At 45.6% G+C, this 16234-nt stretch overlaps 1 protein-coding gene and 1 long non-coding RNA gene across 4 annotated transcripts in view; one reads left to right on the top strand and one right to left on the bottom strand.

Moving 5' to 3' along the window:
• LOC134932225 (uncharacterized) overlaps window positions 1-14908 on the bottom strand; it is a 256078-nt gene extending 241170 nt beyond the window's left edge. The window contains exons 1-3 of the long non-coding RNA XR_010179270.1: window positions 14834-14908; window positions 11608-11763; window positions 8338-8439 (exon numbers count right to left, since the gene is read on the bottom strand). This is a non-coding gene — a long non-coding RNA (uncharacterized LOC134932225). The remainder of the gene's footprint in view (window positions 1-8337; window positions 8440-11607; window positions 11764-14833) is intronic.
• STRA6 (signaling receptor and transporter of retinol STRA6) overlaps window positions 1-16234 on the top strand; it is a 202400-nt gene that overhangs the window by 123163 nt on the left and 63003 nt on the right. The window lies entirely within an intron of this gene.

The raw sequence follows: 16234 nt of genomic DNA, 5'->3' as shown, positions 1-16234 counted from the left end.
ATCAACTCAGAATTACCCCATAGTGAACTATATTGCTCATTTTCCTCCCTCCTGAGCGATATTGTTCACTATATTACCCAATGTGTATGCCGCCGCCGTCGAGCGATGCGTGGTCTCGCAGGTCGTTAACAACCCTCGGTCTTGGCCATACATGCAGCTCAATTTGGAATGTGGAATCATCCAAAGTTGCATGCTCCGGCCGGCTGCGGCTAGGACCGGTGACAGGGGGGTCAAAGGAGACACCTGTACTGGGCCCCAATGATATACGGCTTAGTGCCCGACAGGGATGTGAGCCGTCTTGTCCAAATAGGGCAGCGAGCTGTAGGCTCTCACACATAGTGACTGTGCAGCACAAGTGTGGAAGAATAGATATACATATTTATATATGTGTGTGTATATTTATATATATATATATATATATATACACACACACAGTATATATCAAATCTGAGGGGGCCACAGAAATATCACTGTACCGGGCCCCAAGATTTCTGTTGCTGGCTGTGGCATGACGTCACTGTGCAGGGGAAACACTAGGCGATGTCGCTCACCGAGCACATCGCCTAGTGTATACCCACCTTAAGTGTTCCTTTCCAAATACAGATTTGTTTTGTAGAGCAGTGAAAATATAAAGTCTCCTTTTATGTTTTTAATAGAAAGTATTTTGTATCTTTTAGTTGCACTTTAGCAGAAAAACGCACATCAAGGCATACTTTGACCAATGTTCATATAGCTTTAACTATACAAAAGTGTCCCATGTAATAGATACTGTAGCACTGATGTCCCCTTACTCATATTACTAATGTACACCATACTTAAGGCATATCTGAGCACTCATTTTGTGGGTGAAGACAATTTAATGAAGGGGCTGACTCTAAAAGTGAAAAGCTGCTGTACGGATGGGAGAGTTACATTTTGCCCAGTGCACCTCTTGATATTTCTCCACTTCCCCATGAACCAGGAGCATCTTAAGAGAGGAAGGGGCCCATGTACACTCTCTTTCTGGACCTCCTTCTCTCTTATTGGCAGTGCAATGGAACTCTGAGCACTATGGTCACTAGAGACCCTAACGCTGTACCAGAGGCCAGGTCTCCATGAAAATGGCGCAGTGGTCATTTTATCCATAATTTTTCTACTGCGCCAAACTCCGGGAAAATGTTTGTTGCTCCTTTTTCCCGGTGATCTGTGCAGTGCTCCTGCCACTGATGCAGGACTCGGAGGCGTAAGTATTAAAAAAATGGGTGCAGGGGGTACGTTGTGGGGCCCCCTGAACCCAGGGGCCCGTGTGCACCGCACACCTTGCACTCTTTATAGATACAGCACTGCTGTAAACCTAGTCCAATTCTAGCTTGTGAAGGCATCTCCTGAAAGTGAGGGGCAGGATGCAGACAACTGGACCATCTAGGACCATCTAGGCACACTAATATAAAAACATTAGCATTTTGTGGCGCTTAACTGGTGTAAAATAGGTCAATTGATAAAACTTAGGGGCAACTTACCTCAGAACTGGCTCTAACCAATATGGTTCCCTAGGCAAAATGTTGTCTGGTGCCTGCCCCATGTAGGAAATTTTGCGTGCGGCGGAAACAAGCCCACACATGAAAACATGTCTTGGCCTCGTGGAAGGGATGTGATCTTGCAGGGGGGCGTACAGTAGCCTCATGCTGCTGTGCTCCCCTTCCCCAATTGTGTAGTGATCACCATCCTACACAGCCTCATCCCCCCCTAGTGTCTCTCCAGCCCACATAAGTGTCTTTCCAGCCCAACCTGTTAAAATAGTGCACACTAATATTTATAATACAGATTGAGTATCCCTTATTCAAAATGCTTGGGACCAGAGGTATTTTGGATATGGGATTTTTCCGTATTTTGGAATAATTAGATACCATAATGAGATATCATGGTGATGGGACCTAAATCTAAGCACAGAATGCATTTATGTTACATATACACCTTATACACACAGCCTGAAAGTAATTTTAGCCAATATTTTTTATAACTTTGTGCATTAAACAAAGTGTGTCTACATTCACACAATTCATTTATGTTTCATATACACCTTATATACACAGCCTGAAGGTCATTTAATACAATATTATTAATAACGTTGTGTATTAAAATAAGAATTTACTTACCGATAATTCTATTTCTCGGAGTCCGTAGTGGATGCTGGGGTTCCTGAAAGGACCATGGGGAATAGCGGCTCCGCAGGAGACAGGGCACAAAAAAGTAAAGCTTTACTAGGTCAGGTGGTGTGCACTGGCTCCTCCCCCTATGACCCTCCTCCAGACTCCAGTTAGGTACTGTGCCCGGACGAGCATACACAATAAGGGAGGCATTTTGAATCCCGGGTAAGACTCATACCAGCCACACCAATCACACCGTACAACTTGTGATCTAAACCCAGTTAACAGTATGACAACAGAAAGGGCCTCTTAAAGATGGCTCCTTAACAATAACCCGAATTAGTTAACAATAACTATGTACAAGTATTGCAGATAATCCGCACTTGGGATGGGCGCCCAGCATCCACTACGGACTCCGAGAAATAGAATTATCGGTAAGTAAATTCTTATTTTCTCTATCGTCCTAAGTGGATGCTGGGGTTCCTGAAAGGACCATGGGGATTATACCAAAGCTCCCAAACGGGCGGGAGAGTGCGGATGACTCTGCAGCACCGAATGAGAGAACTCCAGGTCCTCCTTTGCCAGGGTATCAAATTTGTAAAATTTTACAAACGTGTTCTCCCCCGACCACGTAGCTGCTCGGCAGAGTTGTAATGCCGAGACCCCTCGGGCAGCCGCCCAAGATGAACCCACCTTCCTTGTGGAGTGGGCTTTTACAGTTTTAGGCTGTGGCAGGCCTGCCACAGAATGTGCAAGTTGAATTGTGTTACAAATCCAACGAGCAATCGACTGCTTAGAAGCAGGTGCGCCCAACTTGTTGGGTGCATACAATATAAACAGCGAGTCAGATTTTCTGACTCCAGCCGTCCTTGCAATGTATATTTTTAAGGCTCTGACAACGTCCAACAACTTGGAGTCCTCCAAGTCGCTAGTGGCCGCAGGCACCACAATAGGTTGGTTCAGATGAAATGCTGATACCACTTTAGGGAGAAAATGCGGACGAGTCCGCAGTTCTGCCCTATCCGAATGAAAGATTAGATAAGGACTTTTATAAGATAAAGCCGCCAATTCAGATACTCTCCTGGCAGAGGCCAGGGCTAGTAACATAGTCACTTTCAATGTGAGATATTTCAAATCCACCTTTTTCAATGGTTCAAACCAATGGGATTTGAGGAAATCTAAAACTACATTTAGATCCCACGGTGCCACCGGAGGCACCACAGGAGGCTGTATATGCAGTACTCCCTTGACAAAAGTCTGGACCTCAGGGACAGAGGCCAATTCTTTTCGGAAGAATATTGACAGGGCCGAAATTTGAACCTTAATGGATCCCAATTTGAGACCCATAGATAATCCTGATTGCAGGAAATGTAGGAAACGACCCAGTTGGAATTCCTCCGTCGGAACCCTCCGATCCTCGCACCACGCTACATATTTTCGCCAAATGCGGTGATAATGTTTCACGGTGACTTCCTTCCGTGCCTTAATCAAGGTAGGAATGACTTCTTCTGGAATGCCTTTCCCTTTTAGGATCTGGCGTTCAACCGCCATGCCGTCAAACGCAGCCGCGGTAAGTCTTGAAAAAGACAGGGACCCTGCTGTAGCAGGTCCCTTCTCAGAGGTAGAGGCCACGGTTCGTCCGTGAGCATCTCTTGAAGTTCCGGATACCAAGTCCTTCTCGGCCAATCCGGAACCACTAGTATTGTTCTTACTCTTCTTTGCCGTATGATCTTCAATACCTTTGGTATGAGCGGCAGAGGAGGAAACACATACACTGACTGGTACACCCAAGGAGTTACCAGTGCGTCCACAGCTATTGCCTGTGGATCTCTTGACCTGGCGCAATATTTGTCCAGTTTCTTGTTGAGGCGAGACGCCATCATGTCTACAATTGGTCTTTCCCAACGGTCTATTAACATGTTGAAGACTTCTGGATGTAGACCCCACTCTCCCGGATGAAGATCGTGTCTGCTGAGGAAGTCTGCTTCCCAGTTGTCCACGCCCGGGATGAACACTGCTGACAGTGCTATCACGTGATTCTCCGCCCAGCGAAGAATCTTGGCAGCTTCTGCCATTGCACTCCTGCTTCTTGTGCCGCCCTGCCTGTTTACATGGGCGACCGCCGTGATGTTGTCCGACTGAATCAACACCGGCTTTCCTTGCAGGAGAAGTTCCGCCTGGCTTAGAGCATTGTAGATTGCTCTTAGTTCCAGAATGTTTATGTGAAGAGACTTTTCCAGACTCGTCCATACTCCCTGGAAGTTTCTTCCTTGTGTGACTGCTCCCCAGCCTCTCAGGCTGGCGTCCGTGGTCACCAGGATCCAATCCTGAATGCCGAATCTGCGGCCTTCTAATAGGTGAGCCTTCTGCAACCACCACAGAAGTGACACCCTTGTCTTTGGTGACAGGGTTATTTGCAGGTGCATCTGCAGATGCGACCCTGACCATTTGTCCAACAGATCCCTTTGGAATATTCTTGCATGGAATCTGCCGAATGGAATTGCTTCGTAAGAAGCCACCATTTTTCCCAGGACTCTTGTGCATTGATGTACTGACACTTTTCCTGGTTTTAGGAGGTTCCTGACCAGATCGGATAACTCCTTGGCTTTTTCCTCTGGAAGGAAAACCTTTTTCTGAACCGTGTCCAGAATCATTCCTAGGAACAGCAGACGAGTTGTCGGGATTAAATGGGATTTTGGAATATTCAGAATCCACCCGTGTTGTCTTAGCACCTCTTGAGATAGTGCTAAAGCTGTCTCCAGCTGTTCTCTGGACCTTGCCCTTATTAGGAGATCGTCCAAGTATGGGATAACTAATACGCCTTTTCTTCGAAGAAGAATCATCATCTCGGCCATTACCTTGGTAAAGACCCGAGGCGCCGTGGACAATCCGAACGGCAGCGTCTGAAACTGATAGTGACAGTTTTGAACAATGAACCTGAGGTACCCCTGGTGTGCGGGGTAAATCGGAACGTGTAGATACGCATCCTTGATGTCCAAGGATACCATAAAGTCCCCTTCTTCCAGGTTCGCTATCACTGCTCTGAGTGACTCCATCTTGAACTTGAACTTTTTTATGTAGAGGTTCAAGGACTTCAGATTTAGAATAGGCCTTACCGAGCCATCCGGCTTCGGTACCACAAATAGAGTGGAATAATACCCCTTTCCTTGTTGTAATAGGGGTACTTTGACTATCACCTGCTGAGCGTACAGCTTGTGAATGGCTTCCAACACCCTCTCCCTTTCGGAAGAGACGGTTGGTAAGGCAGACTTCAGGAAACGATGAGGAGGATCCGTCTCTAATTCCAACCTGTACCCCTGAGATATTATCTGCAGGATCCAGGGGTCTACCTGCGAGTGAGCCCACTGCGCGCTGTAATTTTTGAGACGGCCCCCCACTGTCCCCGAGTCCGCTTGAGAGGCCCCAGCGTCATGCTGAGGTTTTTGCAGGAGCCGGGGAGGGCTTCTGTTCCTGGGAAGGAGCTGCCTGTTGGTGTCTCTTCCCTCTTCCTCTGCCTCGTGGCAGGTACGACAAGCCCTTTGCTCTCTTATTTTTGTAAGAGCGAAAAGGCTGCGGTTGAAAGGTCGGTGCCTTTCTCTGTTGGGGAGTGACTTGAGGTAAAAAAGTGGATTTCCCGGCAGTAGCCGTGGCCACCAAGTCTGATAGACCAACTCCAAATAACTCCTCCCCTTTATACGGCAAAACCTCCATGTGACGTTTTGAATCCGCATCGCCTGTCCACTGTCGTGTCCATAAGGCTCTTCTGGCTGAAATGGACATAGCACTCACCCGAGATGCCAGTGTGCAAATATCCCTCTGTGCATCACGCATATAGATAAATGCATCCTTTATTTGTTCTAACGACAGTAAAACATTGTCCCTATCTAGGGTATCAATATTTTCAATCAGGGATTCTGACCAAACTACTCCAGCACTGCACATCCAGGCAGTTGCTATAGCTGGTCGTAGTATAACACCTGCATGTGTGTATATATTCTTTTGAATAACTTCCATCTTTCTATCTGATGGATCCTTAAGTGCGGCCGTCTCAGGAGAGGGTAACGCCACTTGTTTGGATAAGCGTGTGAGCGCCTTGTCCACCTTAGGGGGTGTTTCCCAGCGCGCCCTAACCTCTGGCGGGAAAGGGTATAATGCCAATAACTTTTTTGAAATTATCAACTTTTTATCAGGAGCAACCCACGCTTCATCACACACGTCATTTAATTCTTCTGATTCAGGAAAAACTGTTTGTAGTTTTTTCACACCATACATAATACCCTGTTTTACGGTATCTGTAGTATCAGCTAAATGTAACGTCTCCTTCATTGCCAAAATCATATAACGTGTGGCCCTACTGGAAAATACGTTTGAATTTCTACCGTCGTCACTGGAATCAGTGCCCGTGTCTGGGTCTGTGTCGACCGACTGAGGCAAAGGGCGTTTTACAGCCCCTGACGGTGTTTGAGGCGCCTGGACAGGCATTAATTGATTGTCCGGCCGCCTCATGTCCTCAACTGACTGTTTAAGGGAAGATAAACCATCACGTAATTCCACAAATAAAGGCATCCATTCTGGTGTCGACCCCCTGGGGGGTGACATCTGCATATTTGGCAATTGCTCCGCCTCCACACCAATATCGTCCTCATACATGTCGACACCACGTACCGACACACACCGCAAACGCACAGGGAATGCTCTAATGAAGACAGGACCCACTAGCCCTTTTGGGGAGACAGAGGGAGAGTCTGCCAGCACACACCACAAAGCGCTATATATACAAGGGATATCCTTATATTAAGTGCTCCCTTATAGCTGCTTTAATATATATATATATAGCCATTAATGTGCCCCCCCTCTCTGTTTTACCCTGTTTCTGTAGTGCAGTGCAGGGGAGAGACCTGGGAGCCGTTCTGACCAGCGGAGCTGTGACAGAAAATGGCGCCGTGTGCTGAGGAGATAGGCCCCGCCCCTTTTTCGGCGGGTTCTTCTCCCGCTATTTTTCCAGTCAGGCAGGGGTTAAATATCTCCATATAGCCCCTATGGGCTATATGTGAGGTATTTTTAGCCTTGTATAAGGTTTATATTTGCCTCTCAGAGCGCCCCCCCCCAGCGCTCTGCACCCTCAGTGACTGCCCAGTGAAGTGTGCTGAGAGGAAAATGGCGCACAGCTGCAGTGCTGTGCGCTACCTTATGAAGACTGAGGAGTCTTCAGCCGCCGGTTTCCGGACCTCTTCACGCTTCAGCATCTGCAAGGGGGTCGGCGGCGCGGCTCCGGGACCGGACTCCACGGCTGGGCCTGTGTTCGATCCCTCTGGAGCTAATGGTGTCCAGTAGCCAAGCAGCAAATCCACTCTGCATGCAGGTGAGTTTACTACTTTCCCCCTAAGTCCCACGTTGCAGTGATCCTGTTGCCAGCAGGACTCACTGTAAAGAAAAAAACCTAAACTAAACTTTCTCTAAGCAGCTCTTTAGGAGAGCCACCTAGATTGCACCCTTCTCGTTCGGGCACAAAATCTAACTGGAGTCTGGAGGAGGGTCATAGGGGGAGGAGCCAGTGCACACCACCTGACCTAGTAAAGCTTTACTTTTTTGTGCCCTGTCTCCTGCGGAGCCGCTATTCCCCATGGTCCTTTCAGGAACCCCAGCATCCACTTAGGACGATAGAGAAAAAAAGTTTGTGTACATTGAGCCATCAAAAAACAAAGGTTTCACTATCTCACTCTCACTCAAAAAAGTCTGTATTTCGGCATATTCCGTATTTCGGAATATTTGGATATGGGATACTCAACTTGTATCTCAAACAACATGAATGAATCCCTGCAGACTCCGGACCCATACAAGTGTTTCTACAGCCACCACACTTACCTTCTATAATGTCTTCTGCCGCTGTCTTCTGGCTGCCCGTGGTGCAGTGTAACATCATGACACCACGCACACTGCACAACAATGAACACACAAACCTTATTGCATCAGCCACCACCAGTGCAATAAAGCTACAGCTAGAAATTGCTAACTAGAATTTAGATGCCCAGCAGACTGCCCTGATGCCCCTAGGCTTTTCAGATGCACCTAGCATTTGCCTATACTGCTTATGTCTAGGTCCGCCTCTGACTTCTCATATTCTCTTTGTGTCCAAAATATATATACAAAATGATGTTCCAACTGTACTGCACCCAGTTGTAACTTATCAAGTGTAGCAGCTTTAACTTACTAGTGTCTTCTTTCCTGGCGCCTGGTCTCTGCTTAGGCATTCATCTGCATCTCCATGTTTTGCACCTTCACATGCCGCTCCTGATGTTGGCAGACACTGGATCTTAAAGTATAATAAGTATCAATTGATGTTAATTAGTGCATTTAATCAATCAGTTGATATACAGTACATGCATCACATAATTAGTATTCTTCATTATAGCACCGCAAAATATAGTCTATGGGCCTGACCATGGCCCTCATTCCGAGTTGTTCGCTCGCTAGCTGCTTTTAGCAGCATTGCTCACGCTAAACCCCCGCCTACTGGGAGTGAATCTTAGCATAGCAGAATTGCGAACGAAAGATTTGCATAATTGCGAATAGAAATTTCTTTGCAGTTTCTGAGTAGCTCGGGACTAACTCTGCCACTGCGATCAGTTCAGTCAGTTTCGTTCCTGGTTTGACGTCCCAAACACACCCAGCGTTCACCCAGACACTCCCCCGTTTCTCCAGCCACTCCCGCGTTTTTCCCAGAAACGGCAGCGTTTTTCCGCACACACCCATAAAACGGCCAGTTTCCGCCCAGAAACACCCACTTCCTGTCAATCACACTCCGATCACCAGAACGATGAAAAATCCTCGTTATGCCGTGAGTAAAATACCTAACTTTTGAGTAAAATAACTAAGCGCATGCGCTCTGCGACCCTTGCGCATGCGCAGTAAGCGACTAATCGCAATATAGCGAAACTCGGCAACGAGCGAACAACTCGGAATGAGGGTCCATGGTCTGTAGTCTATCACTGAATCTGAGGGGAATGATAATGAACTAACTCTTTGACCTGTCTTTGACTTTAACTCCATCTTATCTTATTGTCTCCTGGTCTGTGCATCATCATCTACTGCTTATTGGGGCCACGATCTATGGGTTCCTCTCAGTAAAGCTCAGTACTTCCCACATCCTTCAACTGTGTGACCTAGGTAAGCCAGGACAGACTATTAGAAACCACTTACTGTGCCTTTGCTGCCTATGATCTTCTCCATTTACTCTGTTCTAGAGGCTGTGATTTTTTTATGAACCAGTGAACAAATGTGCTGGACTTCCCAATCATACCAATTCTCTGAGGAAGTAGCTAGGATAGTATATTCTATCCTGGAGTCCCCATTTCCTTTCAATACGTTTATCAATTGGTCAACTTACCCCAAAACTGATAAAAATGAAACACCATCTAGTAGTCCAACACGACTGGTTCCTAGTTAACACAGAGAGTATTCCATCAAATGGATGGAATTATTGATCACTAAAATTGATAAAACCATGTTTGCTTGTTGAATCTTGTGTTTTTGGTACGATTGCAATATATATTACAAAAATACATATTACAAAAACTTAAATATGTTTGGTTAGGAAGAAAATTACCACATCACCTTCCAGTGAAAGTGGGGCAGGGGTTAGCAGCAACAGACAAAGGGGGTTATTCAGAGTTGTCAGCAAACGAAAAAAGTTAGCAATTGGGCAAAACCAAGCTGCACTGCAGATGGGGAAGGGGCGAATTGGGATCTAAAACCAGCCAGGGAAATTTCCAGAAGCAGCCCTAATGGGGGTGGGGTCTGTTGAGGGGTGGAACCTGAGTGGGCGGACTCCATGACCTACTTCTAGTGTAAATCATAGGTGTCCTGGATTAAAGGAAATTTATAGCAATCATATATATATATATATATATATATAGAGAGAGAGAGAGAGAGAGAGGGAGAGAGAGAGAGAGAGAGAGAGAGAAAGAGGAGCTTGTACTTACAGTAGGATTCGGGCAGGCACAGGAACCAATGTCCGAGGATCACTCTGTCTCATGCCTAACTCCATGCATCAGGGTACTTCAGGTGTACCAGGGGGCACCCAACCAGACCACTGCCCAATTGTTTGAACTCCCCCAGGGAGTGTAGCTCAAACACACATGCCACCATGTTGTTTAACCTGCCAACCACGGAACTTTCCACACAGACACTTATGTACATAGTGAGTAGATGCGCTGGGGACTGGGGCTGTGGAGGGCAAGCAGTGAACACACAGAAATCACTGATCATTTTCTGGCTATTTTTTTTTTTTCTAAAGTCGGGAGAACATGGGAACTGTGTGGAAAGTGCTGGCTGGAAAGTGGACTTGGGTTTACACTGAGCTGCTGTGCTTGTGCATGGTCTGGACATGGGAATGTTCTTATGTAATTGTAGTACAGCACAGTGGGACATATACACGGGGTGACAGCGGGACATACATTACACACGGGGTGACAGCTCTAGTTCTCTGGACAGTTTAGGTGGGAAGATGCCGCTGTTGTTTCACTGGCTGCGCAAGATCATATCCTTTGCTATGTTGAGCCAGCTGGGGTTTTGTGCTGTTCAAAAAGCAGGAAGACATGGGTGCCACACATTCGCAGGAGATGTCAGGCCTCCTGCAAGCCGCTGGGTCCTAGTGCCCAGCGGCTATTTAGCACCCCCCCAGCGGGCTGCAGCAATTGGCAACATAGGCAGCCACTCCCACTGTAAGTGAGGGAGGACTGGGATTCAAACTCTCCTGCCCAGCTGGAACTGTCTTATGTCCCCGCGGGTCAGTCTGCACCTCAAAACAGTAAAATCATGCCTTCCATAGTACAGACATATGCTACCAAATACAGTACATACATGTGTCACCCCATACATACAACACACACACTTTATCTGATTCATACATACCTCACACGTGTAGTGCAGCTGCCCCATATATACCTGTATTAACAGTTTATTTTGCTCAGACACATACAGTATATATTACCCGTATGCATTATTACCCCTTACATGCATGCATATTACATATCTGCTTTCTACACACTGACTTACAGTGCCAATACACAGTATTGCAGATAGCCTGTAGCGGGTGTAGTATGGTATGCCGGCGGCCGGGCTCCCGGCGACCAGCCTACAGGCGCCGGGAGCCCGACCGCCGGCATACCGACAGCGTTGCGAGCGCAAATGAGCCCCTTGCGGGCTCGTTGCGCTCGCCATGCTGCGGGCACGGTGGCGCGCTACGCGCGCCACGCTATTTTATTCTCCCTCCAGGGGGTCGTGGATGAGGGAGAAAAAGTGTCGGTATGCCGGCTGTCGGGATTCCGGCGCCGGTATACTGTGCGCCGGGATCCCAACAGTCGGCATACTGAAGACCACCCCCTGTAGCCTGTACCTATGTCAGTCCCTTGCCAGTGGCAATCTTTTACAGTGACTGGCAGATCTCACAAACAAATACAGTCTTTTCATTTAATTTTACCTCGCTGGTTGTGAATGGGATTCCCCCAGGACAGCAGGTTCTTCAGGCAATTCTTCAGCTCTGGTCTCGCACGGACAGGAGGATCGGAGCTGGCTGGAGCTCCTGCAGAAGATGGAGCTGGCCGGTGACAAGAAGTTGAAAGATGCCGGCGGCAGCCTGGGGTTGGGCGACAGATGAACATGGTGGGTGGTCTGGACTCCGGGCGGCCCCGCCTCCTCCTTCGCTACAGCTGGCGCAGCCAGTGTGAGACACTGCCATCCAGCCCCGGGGCACCGTAGGGGAGGGAAGATTGGCATATCTGAGCCGGCCAAGCATGAAGCGACCTGGGGTCCCAGCGTGCCAAACCACCCCTGGGAAGATAGATCGTTAGATATGGGTGGGTTATATTGTTTCTGTGCATGGTAAATACTGGCTGCTTTATTTTTACACTGCAATTTAGATTTCAGTGTGAACACACCCCACACAAATCTAACTCTCTGTGCACGTTACATCTGCCCCACCTGCTGTGCAGCATGGTGTTACCCAATTGCTAACTTTTTAGGTTTGCTAACAACTGTAAATAACCCCCAAAGTTACAAAAACATAGCTGGTGTAAAGTGTACTAGTTATTATTCTCCTTTATTTATATGGCGCCACAAGGGTTCCGCAGCGCCCAATTACAGAGTACATAAACAAATAATCAAAACAGGAAAACAGCAACTTACAGTTGAAGACAATATAGGACAAGTACAGGGTAAATAAACAGCTACATCAGCAGATGACACTGGAATAAGTATCAGGTGGCAGAAGACTGCTGGATTTGGTGCAGTTGAAGATTATTAAATTAAGAAAAGGATAAGCACATGAGGGAAGAGGGCCCTATATATACATTTCCTATTTAACTATTTACCAGCCCATCAAAATGACGGCACAACATAAAAGTAATGTCAGCACTGGCGGCTACGAGCGACCAAACAGAGCAACACTTGAATTGCTCTGTCAGGCGCCATCTAGTGGCAGCCGGTGCACAAAACATTCAAATTCCCCTCATAGAGGTGAGGGTCAGGTCAGCGTTACACTTTTATTAAATAGAATATATTCATGTGAACTCATCAGATGATAACATTATCAAACAGTGAAAAAAATAGCTTTCATTTTATAAGTTCTTTTGAGCACAATAACTGAGCTCTATCAGCTTTAGTTGTCTCCCTTAAACCCCTAACTTCAGAACACTGCTGCCATTCCAATATATTAACAAAGAAACTGTAGGACCTTTGAAATTATTTATATTTGTATACAAATTGAAAACAAGCCAAAGATGGAGACCTTTGTAAATGTGCTGCTATGGTTATATGGTTATGGTGTGTACGTATGCTGGATGGCCTGTCTCTTTCTGTCTGCATCAAGGTCTTAGCTATTCAGTAGGTTTGTACAAAGCATTCTCCTTGGAAACACTACATTACAGCTGCTCTTAGCAATTAGCTGTCTGGATGTGGCTTGGCATTTTACTGTGGCCTTGGTATGGATCTCTAGGCCTTTAATTACTGCATTTAACAATACAATTGCAGTACCCAATCAAACTACTGTGCCATGTGAATGACAGTCAGTCTAGTCACATCCCACCAATCCAATGTAATCACATATTGATATACTAATGTACTCTGCTTAATACAGCAATGTTGCCTGGTCCAAGATGATAGATAAGACAGCTAATAAACACCAATAAACATGCTTGCTTTATTTTATTTTTGGTGGATCAATTGGCAGATTGCTTGTATGGCGTGGTGTCAAGCTTTTTTTGTATTTACTGTTATCTATTGATAGCACTAAACATTTCTTCCTGCAACAGTTGAATTAACTTATTGTGCATATTTTGTTAATGGATACACACGGAATAGCATGAGAATTTTAGAGTCATCTGTTACTTTTGTGGTGACCTGAAGGACATATATGGATAAATGGACTTCCAAGAAGAATGAAATAATGTGTCTGATTCTGAGCATAAATGTGAAAACAAGATTGTGTGCACTGAGCTCCATTTTTTTATATCTTGGATCCAAAATTTTATTTTCAGACACTGGAAACGTCTTAAATAATGGGGAAAACAGTGGGAAGTAAGTGGGGAAATAAGAATCAGCGTATTATTAACTGCTAAAGGGATTGGTAGATATTTAATTAGGGTAATTTAAAATATGGAAAAGTCTGAGTCTGGTATGTGAGGCGTTTTCTTCATGCTTAGTGCTTAATTTGTATATTTTTATGGCATTGCATAGTTTTGCTCTATGTGATAAGTACACCTACAGTAGCTAGACATGGGGCAGTCAGTGTAATGCATTTTCTATAAACTTCATGGAGTGGAGAACGCACTTGGTTGGAGCTATTAGTAAATGACATAAAGCAGTGTCAATTTACATAATTTTACAAAGGAAATACTTTTATTACACATGTTTTATAGTGTATAAGAAATAATAAACATCCCCTAGTCATCAGAAAGCTTGCCCCTTACATACATCAGACATAGCGACATGCCACTTTCATGCCCATAAGACATCTATTCTAAACACACCCCATATATGGCATGTAAGATACTCCCATGAGACACCAACACATGCCATCACTATATGTTCATTATATTCTAAGACACACCTACATGCCCCTTACACGTTATCAGACATATCTACAGTTATGCCCCTTACATGCTACCAGACACAACTACATGCCCCTTGCATGCTACCAGACATGCCTATATGCCCCTTACATGCTAATAGACACACCTTCATTCCAATTACATGTTATCAGACACACGTACATGGCATGCCCCTTACATGCTACCAAACACACCTATATGCCCCTTACATGATGCCAGACACATCTTCATGCCAATTACATGTTATCAGACATCTGCCCCTTACATGCTACCATGTCCCTTAGATGCCATCCAACAAACCTACATGCCCATTACATGCTATCAGATATACCTACATGCTTTTTACATGTTATCAGATATACCTACATGCCCATTTCATGCTATCATACATACCTACATATTCCTTACATTCTGTCAGACAGATCTACATGCCACATATATGAGAGACACCTTCATGCCCCTTACATGCTATCAGATATATGATATATAATTATCTCCAGGAATGATAAGCAACTGCCACTGTTTGTCTGCATGTTATCAGACCCTGCACACATGACATCAGAGCCCCTCACCCCATGCTTGCCTGTATTTCTATCTTACCTCCCAATATGCACAGTATGGGTAGCAGAATGTCCCTTACCCCCTCCCCAACTATTGATCCTCAGGCAGCAGCCTCTGTGCATAAGAAATAATAAACATCCCCTAGTCATCAGAAAGCTTGCCCCTTACATACATCAGACATAGCGACATGCCACTTTCATGCCCATAAGACATCTATTCTAAACACACCCCATATATGGCATGTAAGATACTCCCATGAGACACCAACACATGCCATCACTATATGTTCATTATATTCTAAGACACACCTACATGCCCCTTACACGTTATCAGACATATCTACAGTTATGCCCCTTACATGCTACCAGACACAACTACATGCCCCTTGCATGCTACCAGACATGCCTATATGCCCCTTACATGCTAATAGACACACCTTCATTCCAATTACATGTTATCAGACACACGTACATGGCATGCCCCTTACATGCTACCAAACACACCTATATGCCCCTTACATGATGCCAGACACATCTTCATGCCAATTACATGTTATCAGACATCTGCCCCTTACATGCTACCATGTCCCTTAGATGCCATCCAACAAACCTACATGCCCATTACATGCTATCAGATATACCTACATGCTTTTTACATGTTATCAGATATACCTACATGCCCATTTCATGCTATCATACATACCTACATATTCCTTACATTCTGTCAGACAGATCTACATGCCACATATATGAGAGACACCTTCATGCCCCTTACATGCTATCAGATATATGATATATAATTATCTCCAGGAATGATAAGCAACTGCCACTGTTTGTCTGCATGTTATCAGACCCTGCACACATGACATCAGAGCCCCTCACCCCATGCTTGCCTGTATTTCTATCTTACCTCCCAATATGCACAGTATGGGTAGCAGAATGTCCCTTACCCCCTCCCCAACTATTGATCCTCAGGCAGCAGCCTCTGTGCATAAGCATCAGAGGGGCATGTGCTCAGCTCCTCCAATCAGAGTTTAGCACATGCCCCTGTAACCCCCTTTGCTGAGTCATGTGAGTCTGACTCAGTCTCAGACAGTTTGGGAGATGTATCAAACCTTAGAGAGAGATAAGTGGAGAAGTTGCTCATAGCAACCAATCGGCTTTTAGCTATTATTTAGCTAGCACAGTTTTTAACATGATAGAAGTTGATTGGTCTCCATGGGCAACTTGTCCACTTTATCTTACTCCGGGATCTATTTACTAAGCCTCAGGTGGAGATAAAGTGGTCGGAGATAAAGTAACAGCCAATCACTTTCTAGCTGTCATTTTACAAACCCAGCCTGTGACATGGCAGTTAGGAGCTGATTGGCTGGTACTTTATCTCCGGCCACTTTATCTCCATCCAAGGCTTAGTAAATACATCCCTAAGGTTTGATACATT

Source organism: Pseudophryne corroboree, chromosome 6 (assembly GCF_028390025.1).
Source record: "Pseudophryne corroboree isolate aPseCor3 chromosome 6, aPseCor3.hap2, whole genome shotgun sequence".
Lineage (NCBI taxonomy): Eukaryota > Metazoa > Chordata > Amphibia > Anura > Myobatrachidae > Pseudophryne > Pseudophryne corroboree.
Note: the sequence above shows the minus strand (reverse complement) of the source record. Positions and strands in the feature narration are given on the sequence as shown.